This window comes from Notamacropus eugenii, chromosome X (genome assembly GCF_028372415.1).
Source record: "Notamacropus eugenii isolate mMacEug1 chromosome X, mMacEug1.pri_v2, whole genome shotgun sequence".
NCBI lineage: Eukaryota > Metazoa > Chordata > Mammalia > Diprotodontia > Macropodidae > Notamacropus > Notamacropus eugenii.
In genome coordinates this window covers 45,018,699-45,038,572 of record NC_092879.1, presented here as the reverse complement: position 1 = coordinate 45,038,572, position 19,874 = coordinate 45,018,699, and the positions used below count along the sequence as shown (strand labels likewise).

Genomic DNA, 19,874 nt, shown 5'->3' with positions numbered 1-19,874 from the left:
TACATTAAAGAAACAAAAAAGAAATTAGAGCATTTTATATAGTATTACATACACTGACTGTAATGGATAATGAGAAAGAACTTAGTGGGAAAAGCAAAGAATATATATATATGTATATATATATCAAATACATAAAGAACTAGAATAAAAAAATAATCATGTACTTGTCCACAAAGAAGGATTCAAAGAAAAGCAGAAAAAAAAACAGTCCCTGATCCAAGGGAACTCACAGTCTAATGAGGAAGATAACAAGCCAGTAACTGTACAAACAAGATAGAGACAAGATAAATTGGAGGTTGTTGTTGGTTTTTGTTTGTCCTTCATTTGTGAAGAGGGTCAATGATACCATGGGGTTGACATCTTGTCTTGCTCATGATTTGGATTTGGAAGCCTGGCTCTCGCTTCCAGAGTCATTAAAATCCAGTGGCAAGACAAAAGTCAAGATGACTAGCTATGGTCAGGATGCAATGGATGACCTTGGCTTCCACCTCCAGGCACTCCACTGAGCTTGCTTTGACCCCCTTCATGGCTGTTGGAACAAATTTTTCTCAGCTACTCGTTGCACTGGGGGAAGTCTTCACATGGACAAACAAGACATAGACAGGATAAATTGGAGATAATCTTAAAAGGAAGTGACTAGAATTAAGGAGTGGGAAAGGCTTCTTATAGAAGGTGTGATTTTAGCTGAAATTTGAAGGAAGCCAGGAGGTAGAAATAAAAAGATGGAGAATTCTAAGAGTGGGAGAAAGCCAATGAAAATGCCCAGAGGCTGGAAATGGAATATCTTGTAAGAGGAAGAGAAGGACACCAGTGTCACTAAATCATAGAGTGCATGGGGAGGAGGGTATAAGAAACCTGGAAAGATAAAAGATGTTCATGTTATAAAGAGCTATGAATGCTAAATATGAGTTTATATTTGATCCTGGAGGTAATAGGGAGCCACCAGAATTTATGATATGGGAAGGAGGGAGGTGATTGGGTCAGACCTATACTATAGGAAGATCAATTTAATAGCTGAGTGGAGGATGGGTTGGAGTGGGGAGAGACTTGAGGCAGGGAGACCAACCAGAAGGTTATGGCAACAGTCCAGGCACAAAGTTATGAGGGCCTAGACCAGGTTGGTGTCAGAGAAAAAAAGGAGGGTGTTTATATGAGTGAAAATGAAGACAGACATGACAGGTGACTAAGTAAAAGTGGTCATACAAGTAGAATGAAAATAAAGAGAGATCAGAATTACAAAAACCTAGAGAAAAGAGAATATCAGGGACAAGAGCATGACAGCGTCAAAGGCTGCAGAGAAGTCAAGAAGGATAAGGACTGAGAATAGGTTTGGCAATTAAGATGATCAGTGGTACCTTTGGAGAACACCTTCAATTGAATGAATTCAGAGGCCAGACTGGAGAGAGTTAAAAAGAGTGAGAGGAAAAGAAGCAAAGATACAAGTTCTAGATGACCTTCTCAAGAAGTTTAGCACAAAAGAGGAGGAGGAGAGATAAAAGACAGTAGCTGGAGGGGCCGTTTGAATCAAGTGAGGGTTTTTAATAGTATTTTTAATAGTTTAATAGTATTTTATTCTTGTCTTGTAAAGACAATTTTTAGCATTCATTTTTTTAAAATTTTGAGCTTCAGATTTTCTCCCTCCTCTGCCCTCTCTCCTCCTTAAAATGATAAGCCATTTGATATAGGTCATATGTGTGCAATCATATAAAAGATATTTCCATATTAGTCACGCTGTGAAAAAAGAAACAGGCCAAAAGGGGAAAAACATGAAAAAATTCAGTGAAAATAGTATGCTTCAATCTGCATTCAGACTTCATCAGTTCTTTCTCTAGATGTGGATAGCATTTTCCAATATGAGTCCTATGGAATTGTCTTTGAGACAAACAAAAAGTCCAAGAAACAGAGTTTATGGGTAATTAATAATCATTTATTATAATTATGTATTTAATATATTATGTATGTATTATAATGTTGTGGAATTATAATCACTAAATTGATGTCATTGGTTTCTCTCCACAGTTTTAGTGGCCACTGAATGCTTAAATACCCTTGGAAAAGGAGTGGTCCCTGAAGGATGGAAATCAACTCTGATTGGTTAATAAATAATGAGAGAGTAAATATTATAATGAGAAATGGGCTTATTCTAATAAGAGACTAGGAGAAACTGTGACCTTGATCATGTCACTCTTGGACAAAAAGATTCATCTATACCCATACCACCCCTGCCTCCCTGGCAATCTAGACAAAAGAATCTATTGTCCCCCAAACCCTGCCTGAGTAGAACACAATGGGACTGGAATAGTAAACTCTCCCAGTTGGGTGATATCCTTCTCAAGATTGAGGAAAATGTCTCATTGCTAGCTTTGTTCTGCACAAAGATGGGGCTTAGACTAAGGAAATAGTGGAAAAATCCAGAAAAATCTCCTTTGCCATATTAGTAATTGGTTATTAATAATCATTTCTCTCATTTTAGACCATTGCATTTGTTAGAAGAGCTAAGTCATTCATAGTTGATCATCATAAAATATTGCTATTACTATGTACAATGCTCTCCTGGTTCTGCTCACTTCACTTTGTATCAATTCATGTAAGTCTTCCCAGATTTTTCTGTAACCATCCTGTTCATCATTTCTTATAGCACAATAGTATTTCATCACAATCATATACTATAACTTGTTCAGCCACTCCCCAATGGATGGGCATCCCCTCAATTTCCAATTCTTGGCCACCACAAAAAAAAGCTGATATAAATATTTTTGCACATGTGGGTCCTTTTCCCTTTTAAGTGAGAGGTTTTGGAGGATCAGAGAGACATAGATAATAGGGAAGCAGCCAGCAGGCAAGGAGAGATTGAACATAAGTAAGAGAATGGGAACGATAAAGGGGGACATCTGCTAGAGAGGACAGGATGGAATGGGAATCACTTGAGCATGTAGAGGAGCAAGGAAAAGGGTCACTTCTTCATGTGAGACAGGAGCGAAGCAGGAACTAGTGGCAGAAGGCAGCTGATTGATGTGAAATGAGGAGGGGAGAACAGGGAGTTCTCTGAGAATGACCTCCATTTTTTCAGCGAAATATGAGGCAAAGTTCTCAGTTGAAAGGGAGACTGATGCTGAGGACTGTAATAAGAGCAGTGGCTTTGTGAGAAAAGAGAAGGGGACAGATGTCAGAGATATGGATGGAAATGAAAAATATGCTCTAGTAAATAACATCTGAGGGAAAAAGAAAATGACAAAAACACTGGCAGATGGCATCAAAATTAATGACAACACAGGTACAATTCACAGATCAAAACCCATGGGATGAAGTCAAGGTAGTTCTCAAAAGCAAATTTATAGCATTGAAGGGTCATATTAGCAAAAATAAGGAACTGGAATTATGATTATCTTTTGAAAACCCCAAATATCAACCAAACAACAGCGAGTAAGAGATAAAAGAAAAAAGAGTCATCAAAGTAAAGGAAGAGGATAGCACAATTAAAAATCTTAAACACAAAACTCAGAGCGCAGACTGAAACATCTTTTTCTTTTTTCTTGCTTTTTTTTCAGAACATAGCTAATACAGAAATATGCTTTACATGACTTTTTTGTATAAATAAGTATCATATTTCTTGCCTTCTCAATGGGTGGGGGAGGTCTGGAGGAAGGGAGAGAATTTGGAACTCAAAATAAAAATAAAATTTAAAAATAAATTTTAGAAGATTTTGTATGAGAAATTCTTCCAAGTGTTCGTATTTTTAAAAGTCCAACAAAATTAGAAATAATTAGCAAGTCTAATTTTTAAGCAGAGAAAGAGCAAGATCATATCACCAAAATCAGAAACTGTTGTTGTTCAGTCACTTTAGTCAACACTCTGTGACTTCTTTTTGGGTTTTCTTGGAAAAGATACTGTAGTGATTGGCCATTCCCTTCTCCAGCCCATTTTAAAGATGAAGAAACTGAGGAAACAGGGCAAAGTGATTGGCCCAAAGTCACACAGCTAATAAGTGTCTGAGGTCAGATTTGAACTCAGGAAGATGAGTCTTTCTGACTCCAGGTCTGGCATTCTATTCACTGTGCCACCTAGAAGTTCTCAACAAATATAAATATTCAAATACAGAAACAGAAAATGAAATTATTTATTTTCAGCTTAACGTAAGCAAAAATTTACTTATAATTCAAACTGATCAAAGGTGGGATGGAATGCCTTGGGAAGTAGTGAGTTTCTTTTACTATGTATCTTCAAGTAGACATTGGATGACAATTTATTGTAGATAGAGATTCGAGATTGCTAATTAGATACAGCTAGGTGGCACAGTGGCTAGAGCACCAGGCCTGGAGTCAGGAAGACCCAAACTCAAATCCAGCCTCTGACATAGGAAATAAAAAATGAGAGATCATAAAGAGTTTGAGAAAAGGAAGTCAGACAAATACAATTGCTGTGCCAATCAAGTTCAGAATCCAAAAGAAATGTATGATTGTCTACAAAAATAAAAAATATCAAATTTAACAGAAGCCAAACTTTGGCTAGAATCCTGCGTCTGACAGTTAGGCAAAGAGGGGATGTGGGGCGTCAAATTCCCATTTGGTTGGAATGGAGCGTATATGGAAAGAAATAATGGGGAAAAGACAGTAAAAAAAAAAAGGCTGGGCCCCAATTTCAAAGAACTTAAAAAGGCAAACTGAAGCATTTTATCCTAAAGGCAATAGTGATCCACTGAATATCCTTGAGTAGGGACATGACATGGTCTGACAGACATATATCCTTTAGGCAGATTATTTTGTAAACTTTGGGTTTGCGTGTGAGTGTGTGTATGCACATGCATGTATGTTTTTAGAATGGCTTGGAGAAGTGAGAAATTAGAAACTAGGAGTCCAATTAGAAGACTATTCCAATTTCCTGGGAGAGAGAGGTAATGAGGTCCTGAATTAAGAGTAACTAAGTAATATTTTAAAGTTTGCAACATACTTTCCATACACTATCTCATTTGATCTTCACAACAACCTGGGAGGTAGGTGCTATTATTATCCCCAGTTTACAGATAAGAAAACTGAGGCATGGAGAAGTTAAATGACTTCTCTGGGGTTGCAGAGCTAGCAAGTGTCTCCACCCGAGTAAGTAGAAAGAAGGGGACAAATACAAGAAAGGTTGAGTTAGGACAACAAACTTTGGTATCTGATCAGCTATGGCAGTGGGGATGGGGTGGGGATGGGGGAATGACTGTTTCCTCACCTGGAAAATGATGATAATGATATCTGTAGCACAGATCCTGCAGGTTTGTTGTGAGGATGTTAAGTGTAAAACATCATAAATCATCAAACACCACAGAGATGTCAACTCTTCTTATTATCATTCATTATTCCAGTTTTTCATTCACATTTCTTATGAGATGGTCAAGATGCTCATGCTGGTGAGGGGGTATGACCAAAACTGGGACAAGTGAACAAGTTGGTCCCTGGACTTGGCTACCTCAAATGCTTGTAAACAGACTCAGTGGGCTGCTAATCTAAACACTTTAACGTGCTATAGTATTTGGGAACTATATCCAGCACGTAGGTTTTTATTTAATACTATGATATACTCAAGTATCTCTGAAGAAGAAATCTGAAAGACCACCAAGGAGAGATGGTAGTTGAGAGAATAAGTGACTTACCCAGGGTCATTCCATCTCCTACCTCCATAGCACATATTAAGATTCCATGTTAAATTAAGATTCCATGCCAGGTTCCAGATCTTTTTTGGTTTTTAAAACACTTCAAAGTTTAGCTCCAATCTATCTTATTGGACTGATTTCACATTACTCCCCTCCCTGAATCTATGTTCCAATGAAATCAGTTCCCTGTAGTAGACTAGATGGCCCAGTGAATAGAGTGCTGAGCCTGGAGTCAGGAAGACCTGAGTTCAAATCTGGTCTCAGACACTTACTAGCTGTGTGACCTTGGGAAAGTCACTTAACCTGTTTGCCTAGGAGGTAGCTAGGTGACTCAGTGGATAAAAAGCTTGGCCAGGAGTCTGGAGGATTTGAGTTTAAACCTGTCCTCAGACACTTACTAGCTGTGTGACTCTAAGCAAGTCACTTCACTTCTGTCTGCCTCAGTTTCCTAATCTGTAAAATGGAAATAATAAATAACATTTACTTCCCAGGATTGTTGTGAGGATCAAATGAAATAAAAATTACGAAGTGCTTAGCAGTGTCTGGTACATAGTAAGCACTATATAAATGTTACTATTAGTATTACCTCCATTACTTTGTAGATAAATACTCTCCTCCATGCCTAGAATGCTCTTGTTCCTTTACCTCAGCCTTTCAGAATGCCTCACCTCTGTGAAGGATCCACTTAGGGGCCTCCTCCTTCCCCACTCACATAGTTGTACATATTTTGTACTGACTTCTCCGTGAACGTGCTATGTTCCTTCCTATGAAATACAGACTCCTTGAGGTCAGGAACTGCTTCACTTTGATTTCTGTTTGTCTAGTTTTTAGTCAGCACTTAATAAATGACCATTAAATTGAATCAAATCAATTGAATTTTTCCCTACAATCAGGTCCTAATTGGAGTAGATGACCTCTAACGTCCCCTCCAGCATGGATATTCTGGGATTCCAGGATTCTGAGATTCTGAAAAAGAAAGGAAAAGAATAAAGCAGCCAAAGTAGAGAGAGAGAGACAGAGAGGGAGAGAGACTGAGAGAGAGAGAGACAGAGAGAGAGAGAGTTGAAGTATGGAGCAGATGTGTATTGGGGATCATAATAAGGAGAGAACTGATGTGAAGACGTGTATTGGGGGTCTCAGGCCAAGGACAGAGAAGCTGAGCAGAGGTGAGTTCCAAAGCAGAGTTCCTATGAGGAAAGTGCTTTGTAAACCTTAGACTGTGTTGGGCAGTTCAAGCCCTGACACTATCCTAGGGACTAATCCTGGCATCCAGTAAAGGATAGTTCTATATCAGTTAGTCCCACTGTAACCTCATATCCTCATTCTTAGAATACTGAGGTTCTGGCCTTGTGGCTGATAATTGAGCAGCCAGCCCCTCAGGTGGAACTGCTGGAGCTCTGCCTAATAGGCTCTCTGCCCACACCTAGCCTCATACGCCGGTTCCCTTGCCTGGTAAAACCTGAGGACAAGCCCTCAAATCATTGGAACTCTTCTTTCCAACCTCCTTCTCTCCCTGATGCTGACTGCCACCTCCTTGGTCCAGACCCCCATCACCTCAGCTTGGTCTCCCTGCACTGCAGACCATCCTCCAATCAGATGTCAGTGAGATTCCTCAAGCACGGGTCTGAGTAGGGGTGGGTCAAACTTCATTGGCTCCCTATTACCTCCAGGATAAAATCCTCTGGTACTCAAAGACCTTTGTAACCTGACCCCTTCCTAATTTCCTAGTCTTACACCTTTCCTCCCCTTTCCCCCTCCCCACATAATCTGCAATCAAGTAACACTGACCTCCTTGCTGTTCCTCTCACAAAAACCACCATTTCCCAACTCCAGGCTTTTTCAATTGTTGTCCTCCATGCCTGGAATTCTCTTCCTCCTCATTCTCTGCCTGACTTCAAGCCCCAGCAAAAATCCTACCTTCCATAAGAAATCTTTCCTGACCCCTAGGTACTTCCCATCCAATCCCACCCCAACCTTAACTATCATACTATGGCCTTAGATGCAGTTATGCCAGGTCAATTGTACCCATTTCTCCCTCCCTCACCTCTCCTGTGACTCATTTGTAGGACTTAGAGAGAGCCAACAAAGATCAGGAAACAAGATCCTGAATGAACAACCTCAATATCACATTGAATTCTGGCACTGATATACCTGCTTGGAGGATTGTGGGTAAGTAAAGAGGTTCAATGAATATTTAGGGGTCAGTGGGTAATGAAGAAATTCTAGAACAGCTAACAATTAGGGAGCAGGGGAAGGAAAGACTTATAGGAGATATGGTGTGGGAGGCAGCTCTGTGTGAGAAGTATAAAACACTAATCCAGGAGTCGAGACAGGTTCAAATCCCATGTCTGAAGTGTATCCCTTTGTAGCCCAGGACAAATTACTTCACATATCTGGGCCTCAGTTTTTTCCTCTGTCAATGAGAGGATTGGATGCCTCTGAGGGCCCTTCCAGCTCTAAAAATAAATCTATGATCAATACAATCTGTGCTCTAGAAATTTCAGACAACTGGGGATAAGTACAAAGTTGCAGAATCGATATGCAGGGGTTGGGAGGTGCTATTGGTGAGAACAGTTGAGTGGCACAGATGGTATTTGGGATTGTATTAAGAAAAGAACAGAAGTACAGATGTGTAGTAGGGGGAGTGAAGGAAGTCCAGATGTGAGTCATAATGCAGGTTTCCTATAAGGAAAGGGCTTTGTAAACTTTAAAATAATATAAAAATGTGAGTTGCTATTAACTACGATGATGATAATAACCAATGCTTCCGGATCTAGCCCTGCCACTATCTTGAGAACTAATCCTGGCCTGAGGCTTAGGGGACTATGGTCACTGAAGATGAACTCCCCATAAGCTCAGTTGGGCCTACTAAGACTCCATATCCTGGTGCCAGGTACAATAAGGCTCTGGCCTTGTACCTAGTAACCAAAGAATCATCCACCTCCTTGCGGCTAGTAACCAAGTAACTATCTTCCAACCTTGGGCCTCAACTACAGTTGCTGGATACTAATATTACGTACCCTTTCCAGACCCAAGGGCATTCCTGCAAGCTTCCAGTTTCTCCTTGAGAATGGAGCTTTGTGCAGGGTAGTATAGTGTGAAAAGTTTTGACTCTGGTTCCAAGATAATCAGGGTTCACATTCTGACATTTGCAGTCACTACCCATGTAACTTGGGACAAATCACTTCATCTCACATGGCTTCCATTTCCTCCTTTGTCAACTAAAGAGTTTGGATGAGAGGACCTTTAAGGGACCTGCCAGCTCTAGATCTGGGAATGAACATATGTGTGACCTTGGACAAGTCACTTTTATTTTAGGGCCTTGGTTCCCTTTCGGAAAATGAGGGAAGTTGGATCCAACAACCTCCAAAGGACCCTATGAGCTCTAGATCAAGGATTCTATGATCCTGTGACTTGTGCCAATTGCCTTGTGTTCTGTCCAACTCCATATTGGGTTTGGCCTGCCAAGACATTCATCTGTTGTCTCTGGTTTGTCCTACCTTTGGGTGGAGAGGGAGGTATTTTGGTCTCTGGGTCATAGGCAAACACACTCTGTGGACCATCCTGCTATGACCTAACTTCTGGTAATAAATCTAATTTCTCCTTTTTAGCAAATGTCATCCACACCTCTGTTTTCAAACATTTACTAAGCACTCAGAGAATCTAAGAAGGACAAAGGGTCCAGGTTCTGAATGGACAGAATTGGCACAGGACCAGTTCCAGGGCTGGTGCCTACTCAGGGTTCCCTAAGTAAGTCCCTAGGGTGGGGTGGGGGTGTTAATGAATATTTAGGGTGTCACAGATAAACATGGGCCTGGGCACCGGAGAAAGGATGGGTGAGACAGGGTTCCAACTCTAGTACAAATGGTAATTAAGGTCAGCGTCAAAGGGGAAGAGAAGGGAATAAGCAGTTATAAAATGCCCAACATGTGCCAGGCTTTAAAAACATTATTTCTTTTATTCCTCACAACAAGCCTGCAGAGTAGGTCCTGTATCCACATTTCCATTCCAGCAGCCCTCACTCAGGATGTAACACATTTGCAGGACATAGCGAAAAGGATGCCAATCACAAAGAACAGACTGTGAATGGGTGTAGGGATGTACTTCGCAAGGGCTGAGGGTAAGGAGAACTGAGGTACATTTGGAGGAGAGAGCAATAAGAAAGGAGGGTATTGGCCTCCTGCGTGGGATCAGGTTGGCTCTACCTGGCTTGGCCATGTCTGGTGCATCAGGTTCTATCATAGGCCACATGTTCTAAGAAGAGTTAAAGCTAGAGAGAGGCCAGAGGAAAGAAACCAGAATAGGAGAAGGGCCTTGGGATTATGCTACCTGATCACTGACTCTGAGAATTGGAGGTGGTGGGTGGAGAAGAAAAGACTTAGAAAGGAGATAAGATGGGCTTTGCCTTTGAGAATCTGAAGGCCTGTCATGGAGAAGAAGTAATAGACTCATTGTTCTTAGCCCCTGAAAGCAGAACTGGGAAAAGTTTGGGGGGCAGAGGAAGCCACACAAAAGGTTCCCAGCATGGAAGGACTTTGGTTCCATATAAGAAAGGAACCTTGCAGCCATTAGGGCTATCTAAAGGCAGAAAGACTCGTCCTCTGGAGATAGTGGGCCTCCTTCACTAGGGGATTTCAAGGCAAGGCTATAAGGCCATTTTCCCTGGCCAACAAATAGGGGACTCTGGTTGAGTGATTGGTTGGACAACTGATCCTTTGGGATTTGGGGACCTGAAGATTCCAGGAACCAAAGGTAATTCGCAGGCAGCAAGGGACATGTCTTTACATGCGATGGAGAGAAGAGAGGGCCAGGGCAGCAGTGTGTTGGGTAGCTGAGATTATGTACATGGGTCTAGTCAAGATGTGTATTATAATAGGAAATAACACATATGTGGAACAGATGTGTATGTGGGACTGCAGTGGGAAGAGCACTAAAGTGCAGGTGTGTACTGGGGAGCCGAGGGAAAGCACAGAAGGGCAGATGGATTCACAAAACAGAATCCTTTAAGGACAATATGTCTCTGTGGCTGTGGTTTAGTCATTTTGAGTCATATCCAATTCTTCATGACCCCATGGCACATCACCTTGGCAAAGATACTGGAGTGGTTTGCTGTTTCCTCTTATAGTTCATTTCACAGGTGAGGAGACTGAAGTAAACAGGGTGAAGTGACTTTTCCAGGTCACAAAGCTAGGAAGTATCTGAGGATTCCAACTCAGGTCTTTCTGAATTCAGGCCCCCATATGACTGTGCTTCCCTAAAGGGAGAGTATTTGATGAACCTTAAAATATAAAAATGTGAATTTTTGTTCCTACAGATAGTAACCACAGCTACTATCTCTAGGGACAACCCTGCCAGTCTCCTACAAAGCAGTTCTGGTCTGAGGGCTGGGCAAAGAACAAGGACTCATTGTACAAGAACAAACAATGTTGAGTCAGGACAGGGGGTCCCACTATCAGCTCCTATCTGGGTTCTTGAAACAGTAAGTCCCTGGCCTTGTTATTGGTGCCCATGTTAATGGTCCTACCTTACCCCTGAGTAGGACTTCCTGGAGTGCCTCACCTTCTCTCTCTCTTCTCCCTCTACCCACACCATGCCCAAGCTCCCTTGTCTGAGACAACTTCATGCCTCACCAAGGTACACTTCTTTTGACTTCCTTCCCTCTACATCCTACTAGAGTCCTGATAGATTGTGTCTCTCATGGCGCTTTCCACTCTACACTGGCCACAGTCTGTGTTCTAATAATATTGAGACCAAGGCAGTAGCTTCTCCCTTCTGTCAACTTGTAAGCCTCTCTTGTGCATGACACCTTTCCAGAATGTACAGACAGCTGATGAAGACAGTCCATTCCTTACTCTGTGAAGAAACAGGTGGCCAGCAGACTCTTTCTGGATATCACAAAGCTTTCAGGGACCTCAGGAGAATCTGGAATCTGGAGAAGGACTCTGTGAACTTGGGGCCTGGCTGGTAAGCATGGAGCTACAGGACAAGAGCAGAGGTTCCAAAAGTACATAAGTCATTGGGAGGTGCGGTAGAATTGGCAAAGAAAGGGTTCAGATGGGAGAAAAAAGAGAGAATAAATACATTGGATGACAAGAGTGACAATATAAAAGTCTCTGGTACAATAATTTCCTGAATGAAATAAAGTGAAATAAGGCTAATGAAAGTCAGGATTTAACTTGGGCTCTGATCCTCCTGTTGAGAAAGAACAGGGGATGAAGAAACGGTGGCTAAGAGCAATTAAAATCCAGAATATCTGATTGTGACAGGAGATGTCAAACCTGGCAGGAGTTGACAACGGTATAAGGCAATCAAAGCAACCACTGGAGTCTTCGGTGTAACAAAAAGCAGGAAAAGTGACCAGGGCTAGGGAGAGGGGAGATCTACTGTGCTCTGTCCTAGGCAATACTTGTAATGTCATGGTCTAGTGTGGGAATCATATTCTGGGAGGGAGAATGAAGACCTTGCAGCCAGGGGAGGGAAGCTAGGATAACACTAGGACCCTAGATTTTGTCAAATGAGGATCATCCTTGGGAATTGGGGGTGGTTAGGCTGGAGAAGAAAATGCTTAAAGGATCACTAAAAGAGCTGACTAGGAAAATCTGAAGAACTGCCATGTGGGACAGAGTGAGATTTGTCCTTGGAAACCTGAGGGCAGATCTAGGAGTGAGGAGGGAAAGTTGCAAAGGGATAGACTTTGACTTCATGCATGAAAGAAATTAGGCAGTCATTAGAGCTGTTCCCAAAGGGAATGTCTCCTCCAAGTCAATAAAGGACTTTGAGGCAAGGCTACAAGGCCACTTTCCAGGACCACTGCAAAACAGACTCTTGTCACTGACTTCTTAGACTAGATGTCCTCCTTTCCTTGGTAGTCATGAGATTCTAGAGCTTAAGGGGACTTGAGAGGGGCAGGGACGATGCTGGAGAGGACAGAGGGCAGGGTCAAAGTATATTGGATAGCTGAGGCCAAGTAAAAAGAACTAGTGAAGGTGTGTGTGGGACGGGGGTAATAACAGACGTGTGAGATACAAGTATATTTACAAAAACCAAGGGAGAGAAGGATAGAACTGCAGGGCAGCTATGGCTGGCAGCATGCATGCCTGTGAAGAAAGATTTTAGTGAAGCTTAAAATATAAAATGATAAGTTTGTTGCAACTCATAGTAATCACAGCCTCTGACTCTAGGGGCTGCTCTGCCTCTGTCCTGGGAATCAGTTCTGACCTGAGGGCTGGGCAAAGAGCCAGGACTCAGTGTACAAGGAAGAACCACTTTGAATCAGGACAATGGGTCCCACTATCAGCTCCTATCTGAATGACCGAAACTGTGAGTCCCTGACATGGTTGGTTGTTCCACATAACTTCTCAGATCTCTCTAATCTCACCATCCCCTGCACCCCTGCTTTGTGCTGAGTTGGAATTCCTGGCACTCTCTATTCTCTCTCTTCTCCCTCTTCCCTCCCCATGTCCAAGCTCCATTACCTGGTGAAGCCACATTCATCCCCAAGGTTAAGGTCCTGCTGGCTTCCCTCCCTCTATTTCTTGATGTTGTCTGACAACCCCTAACACTCAATCCCCATGTCTCTTTGAACTCTGCACTGGCCACGGCCTGAGTTCTGATAAGGACGAGTCTGTTGAACTAACTTCTCATCTCTCCTCCAATGCACCATGTGCCTCACCTGTGCTGTGATAGCCTTTCCAGGTTGGACAGGGACAAGAGACAAAGAAAGTGGAGCAGATCGCCTGTGTATTGAGTCTGAGACAGTGCACAAGTGTTTCCAGTATAAATAACAGGACTGAGGGGCAGAATGGATGTGTGTGAGGGTCTAGGGTTGATGATAAGTGTGGTGGCAAGTGTATTAGGGGGAACAGGTTAGCACAGGCTGCAGGGCAGAGGGATTTGAAAGGAAAGGCAATATCAAACTTTCAAGGCTAATTAGTATTCGGGTAAGAAATAAGTCTAGAAGCACGGGGCTTATGAGAATGAAATTAAATTGTATTAGACTAATATTCCCATTTTAACTTGGACTTTGAGCTTCCTGTTTAGAATGAATAGGGGATGAGAGAGCTGTGGCTAGCAGCTCTAGAATGTCTGAGGGTTGCCAAGTCTGAGCAGTGTTAGCCATGTCATTAGGCAACCAAACAGCTAGTGAGACCTTCAGTGTAACTAAGCAGAAAGAGAGTGGTCAAGACAAGGCACAGGAGAGTCCTACTGTGCTCTGCCTTTCTTGGAAAGCATCTAGAGTCCTGTGGTCTCACTGGACATCATATTCTGGGAAGGGTAAAAGGAACTAGAGAAGCTGGAGAAGGGGAACAAGGTTGGGGAAGGGACTGGAGTTTCTTCTCCATGAAGAACCTTTGTGGGAGTTGAGAGTAGTTAGGTATCAGAAGAGAAGGCTCAGAGGGGGGTGAGACAGAAAACTTGGAGAATGACAATGGTGCCATTCACAACCAGGACTAGACTTGATTTCCTTCCCACCAAGGGTAGAAGAGGGTATCATGAGGAAAGGCTGCAATGAAATATACTTTGGTAAAAATCATGTGCCCATTAGGGTTGTACAAATGCTGAATGTGCTGCCTCAGTAGAAAACAGGAGGCTTTGGGGCAAGACTGTAAGGCCATTTTCCCTGGCCACCCAAGGAAGGATTCTTCTTGAGGTATCCTTCTGGACTACTCATCCTTATTCCTGCCAAGGATTCTGGAACTTGGACATTCTGAAAGCCCAAAGGGATGGAGCGAGTGGCAAGGGAGATGTGTTTACAGTGATGCTGGAAGGAACAGAGGGCCAGGGCAGTAGTGTGTTGGGTAGCTGACATAGGTCTAGTCAAGATGTCTGTGTATATATGCATGTATGTACCTGACATAGGTCTAGTCAAGATGTCTGTGTATATATGCATGTATGTGTGTATGGATGTGTCTGTGTGTATGTACATGTCTACGTATGTGTATATGTGCTTGTGTTTGTGTCTGTGTGTATGTATATGTATGTACGTGTGTTTGTGGGTGTGTGTGTACGATTGTGTGTGTCCATGTGAGTGTGTGGTAATGTGAAATAACAGACATGGAACAGATGTGTATTTGGGACTTTAGTGGGAACAGAACCAAAGTGCAGGTGAGTATTGGGCAGCTGAGGGCAAGCATAGCAAGGTAGATGGGTTCACAACACAGATTCCATTAAGGTCAATATACTTTTGTGACTCTTGTTCAGTCATTTCAGTCATGTCCTATTCTTTATGACCCCATTGGGAGTTTTATTGACAGATATTGGAGTGGTTTGCCATTTCCTCATGTAGCTCAGTTAACAGGTGAGGAAACTGAGGCAAACAGGGTGAAGTGAATTGTCCAGGGTCTCAAAGCTAGTAAGGATCTGAGGATGTCAACTGAGGTCTTCCTGACTCCAGGCCCCTGCACTACCTAGATTCCCCAAAGGGACAGTATTTGGTGAACTTTAAAATATAAAAACATGAGTTTTTGTTCCAGCAGATAGTAATCATAGCCACTACCTCCAGGGACACCCCTGACTCTCTCCTACAAAGCAAAGAACAAGGACTCAGTGTACAAGAACAAACAAATTTTAATCAAGACAGGGGGCCCCACTATCAGCTCCTATCTAGATTCCTGAAACAGTATGTCCCTGGCCTTGCTGCTGGTGACTACGTCAATGGTCCCACTTTGCCCCTGAGTAGGATTTCCTGGAATGCCCCGCCTCCTCTCTCTCCTCTCCCTCTACCCAACTCATGACCAAGCTCCCTTCTGTGGCACAAGCTCATCGCTCCCCAAACTTCAATCCTGTGGCCGTCCCTCCCTCTATTTCCTGCTACAGACCTGATAGTTTCTCTCCCAAGCCTTAACACTCAAGCCTCATGTGTCTTTCCACTCTACACTCACCACAGTCTGTGTTCTAATAACATTGAGACCACAGCAGTAGCTTCTCCCACCTCTCACCTTGTCAGCCTCTCTTCTGCTCTGATACTTTTCCAGGGTATGCAGAGAGCTGATGAAGGTAATCCACTCCTAGTCTCTGAAGGGATAGGCAACCAGCAGCCTCATTCTGGATCTCACAAAGATTTCAGGGACCTCAGGAGAATCTGGAGGCTGTAGAAGCACTCTGTGTATTTGGGGTCTAGCAGGTAAACAAGGAGATCCAGGGCAAAGGTGGATGAGGGAATAGGACAAGAAAAAAGATCTCAAACATACATAAGTCATTGGGGAGAAATGGGCAACGAAAGAGGTGCAGATGACAGCTGAAAGAGACACATTGGATGACAAGAGTCACAATACAAAAGTCTCTGAACCAGTACTTTGCTGAATGAAATGAAGTGGAATAAGGCTAATGAAAGTCAGAATTTAACTTGGGATCTGATCCTCCTGCTGGGAAAGAACTAGGGTTGAAGAAAATGTGTCTAACAACAACTCACATGTAGAATGCCCAACTGTTTCAGTGAATGGCAAACCTGGCATGAGTTGACAATGGTATAAGGCAAATAAAACAACTAATGGAATCTTCAGGCTAGCAAAGAGCAGGAAAAGTGACCAATTCTAGGGAGGGAAGAGTCCTCCTCTGCCGTGTCCTTGGTGATATTTACAATGCCATGGTGCAGTCCCATATTCTGGAAGGGACAATGGAGACCTGGCAGTCAGGGAAGGGAAACTAGGATGAGGAAGGGATCCTGGATTATGCCAAATGAGGATCATCCATGGGAACTAGGGATGGTCAGGCCAGGAAGAGAAGGCTTAAAAGATAACTAAAACAGCTGAGTTGGAAAATCTGAAGACTTGTCATGTGGGGCAGAAGGAAGTTTGTTCTTCTTTGTTCCCTGAAGGCAGATCTAGGAGTGAAGAGGGAAAGTTGCAAAGGGATAGACTTTGGCTTCATGCATGGAAGAAACTAGGCAGCCATTAGGGCTGTCCTCAAAAGAAATATCTCCCACACCTCAATAGAAGACTTTGAGGCAAGGCTACAAGGCCACTTTCCAGGACCTCTGGAGAAGGGATTCTTGTCAGTGATTTCTTGGACTAGATATCCTTCTTTCCTTGACAGTCACGAAATTCTAGGGCTTCAGGGAATTTGAGAGGTGCAGGGTTGATCCTGGAGAGGACAGAGGCCAGGGTCAAAGTATATTGGTTAGCTAAGGCCAAGTACAAAGAACTAGTTAAGGTGGGTATGGGATGGGGGCAATAACAGTGGTGAGGGGCACAAGTATATTTGGGACAACAGTTGAGAGAGAAGTGTAGAGCTACAGTGCAGATACAGCTCACAACATGAATGCCTGTGAAGAAAGATTTTAGTGAGGCTTAAAATATAAAATGATAAGTTTGTTGCAACTCATAGTAATCACAGCCTCTGACTCTAGGGGCTGCTCTGCCTCTGTCCTGGGAATCAGTTCTGACCTGAGGGCTGGGCAAAGAGCCAGGACTCAGTGTACAAGGAAAAACCACTTTGAATCAGGACAGTGGGTCCCACTATCAGCTCCTATCTGAATGACCGAAACTGTGAGTCCCTGACATGGTTGGTTGTTCCACATAACTTCTCAGATCTCTCTAATCTCACCATCCCCTGCACCCCTGCTTTGTGCTGAGTTGGAATTCCTGGCACTATCCATTCTCTCTCTCCTCCCTCTTCCCTCCCCATGACCAAGCTCCATTACCTGGTGAAGCCACATTCATCCCCAAGGTTAAGGTCCTGCTGGCTTCCCTCCCTCTATTTCTTGATGTTGTCTGACAACCCCTAACACTCAACCCACATGCCCCTTTGAACTCTGCATTGGACATGACCTGCGTTCTGATAAGGATGACTCTGTTGTCCTAACTTCTCTTCCCTCCTCCAGTCCACTGTGTGCCTCACCTGTACAGTGAAACCTTTCCAGGGTGGACAGGTAGCTGATGAAGACAAACTGCCAGTTCCTGAATAGACATGGTGACACCTACCTAATTCTGAACCTGCCATGCCTTCTACGGACCTCAGATGATTGTCAACATTAGACAGGCCATGAGCATACTAGGGGTATAGCAGGTCAGTATGGATACCCTGGATAGATGGAGATGAGGGATTAGCACAAGCACAGAGTTGCCAAAGATAAGTCTTTGGGAGGGGAAACAGATAAAGGAAATGGTGCAGATCACCTGTGTATTGAGGCTGAGACCGTGCAGAAGTGCCTTAAGTATAAATATCAGGACTGAGGGGCAGAATGGATGTGTAGGAGGGTCTAGGGTTAATTATAAGGGTGCTGGCAGGTGTATTAGGGGAAACAGGTTAGCACAGGCTGCAGTGCAGGGGCATTTGAAAGAAAAGCTTCAAGGCGAATGGGTGTTAAGATAAGAAATAACAGTGAAGGCACAGGGTTTATGTGAATGAAATTAAATTGAATTAAACTAAAGTTTCCCTTTTAATCTGGGCTCTGATCCTCCTGCTTAGAAGGAGTAGGGGATGAGGGAGCTGTGGCGAGCAGCTTCAGAAAGTCTGAGGGTTTCCAAACCGTAGAGGTGTTAGCCATGTCATAAAGCAAGCAAAACAACTATTGGGATCTTCAGTATAACAAAAAGGGAACAGGGTGGCCAAACTAGGGACCAACGTCTAGAGTTCTGTGGTCCTTCTGGACATCACACTCTGGGAAGGACAAGCGGAACTAGAGAAGCCAGAGAAGGGAAACAAGGACGGGGAAGGGACTGGAGTTTCTTCCCCATGAAGACTCTATATGGGAGCTGAGAGTAGTTAGGGTGCAGAAGAAAAGGCTCAGAGGGGGCTAAAACAGCTAACTTGGAGAACCTGAGTGGTGCCATACACAAATAGGATTAGACTTGATCTGTTTCACCCCAAGAGTAGAAGTGGGTATCAGGAGGAAAGGTCCCAATGGAATACAATGTGGTAGCAACCATGTGACCATTAGGGTTGCACAAAGGCTGAATGTGCTGCCTCAGGAGACAATAGAAGGCTTCTGGGCAAGGGTATAAGGCCATTGCCCCTGGCCACAGACGGGAAAATTCTTCTTCGGGTGACTTCTTGGACTACACCATTTGTATCCCTGCCACTGATAAGATTCTGGAACTTGGACATTCTGAAAGCCCAAAGGGACGGGGCGAGTGGGAGGAGGGATGTGTTTATAGTGATGCTGGAAAGAACAGAGGGCCAGGGCAGTAGTGTGTTGGGTAGCTGACATAGGTCTGGTCGAGATGTGTGTGTGTGTGTGTGTGTGTGTGTATATGTACGTGTATGTGTATGTGTGTATATGTGTGTGTTTGTGACTATGTGTATATGTATATCTATGCACATGTGTTTGTGTGTGTACGATTGTATGCGCGTACATGTGTGTGTGTGGTAATGGGAAATAACAGACGCAGAACAGATGTGTAGGTGGGACTTTAGTGGGAAGAAAACCAAAGTGCAGGTCAGTATTGGGGAGTGAGGGCAAGCACAGCAGGGCAGATGTGCTCACAACACAGATTCCTTTAAGGACAATACTTTTTTGTGGCTGTTGTTCAGTCATTTCAGTCATGTCTTTTTCTTCATGACCCCATTTGGAGTTTTCTTTTTTTTTTAAACTGAATTATTTAATTTGTTTTCAGTGCTCGACAATCACTTCCATATATCTTAGATTTTTTTTCCATTCCCTCCCCTTCATTCCCCCCTCCTTTCCCACTCCCTCCCTGAGATAGCATACAATCTTATATAGGTTCAGCAAGTACATCCTCATTAAATTCATGTTGCACAGAAGAATTAAAATGAATGGGGGAAACCATAAAACAAAAGACAACATAACATAATACAAAAGAAAATGGTCTGTTTCTGTTCACAATTCAATTCCATAGTTCTTTCTCTGGATTTGGAAGGTGTTTTTCCTCAAGAGTCCATTGGAAATTTTTTAAGTATATGAATTTCAATGAAGTACTAAGTCTACCAGAAAAATTCCTCACACACTGTGGTTGTTGCTGTGTACAAAGTTCTCCTGGTTCTGCTCTTTTCACTGAGCATCAGTTTGTATAAGTCCCTCTAGGTTTCAATGAAATGCTCCTGTTCATTATTTCTCACAGCACAATAGTATTCCATTACATTCATATACCACAACTTGTTCAGTCATTCCCACGTGATGAGCATCCCCTTGATTCTCAGTTTTTGGCCACGACAAAGAGCTGCTATGAATATTTTTGTGCGTGTGGGACCCTTTCCCATTTCAGCAATCTCTTTAGGATAGAGACCCAGAAGTGGTATTGCTGGGTCACAGGGTATGCACATTTTTGTAGCCCTTTGGACA

At 43.1% G+C, this 19,874-nt stretch overlaps 1 long non-coding RNA gene across 9 annotated transcripts in view; it reads left to right on the top strand.

The window, feature by feature from the left end:
* The first annotated feature begins 11,175 nt into the window (after nt 1–11,175).
* The window catches only part of LOC140515949 (uncharacterized), a 59,651-nt gene continuing 50,952 nt past the window's right edge, over nt 11,176–19,874 (top strand). The window contains exons 1-3 of one of the 9 annotated variants that reach the window (XR_011971208.1): nt 11,177–11,266; nt 11,447–11,596; nt 12,814–12,952. This is a non-coding gene — a long non-coding RNA (uncharacterized lncRNA). The other 8 variants (XR_011971214.1, XR_011971205.1, XR_011971211.1 and 5 more) reach the window with 8 other exon arrangements.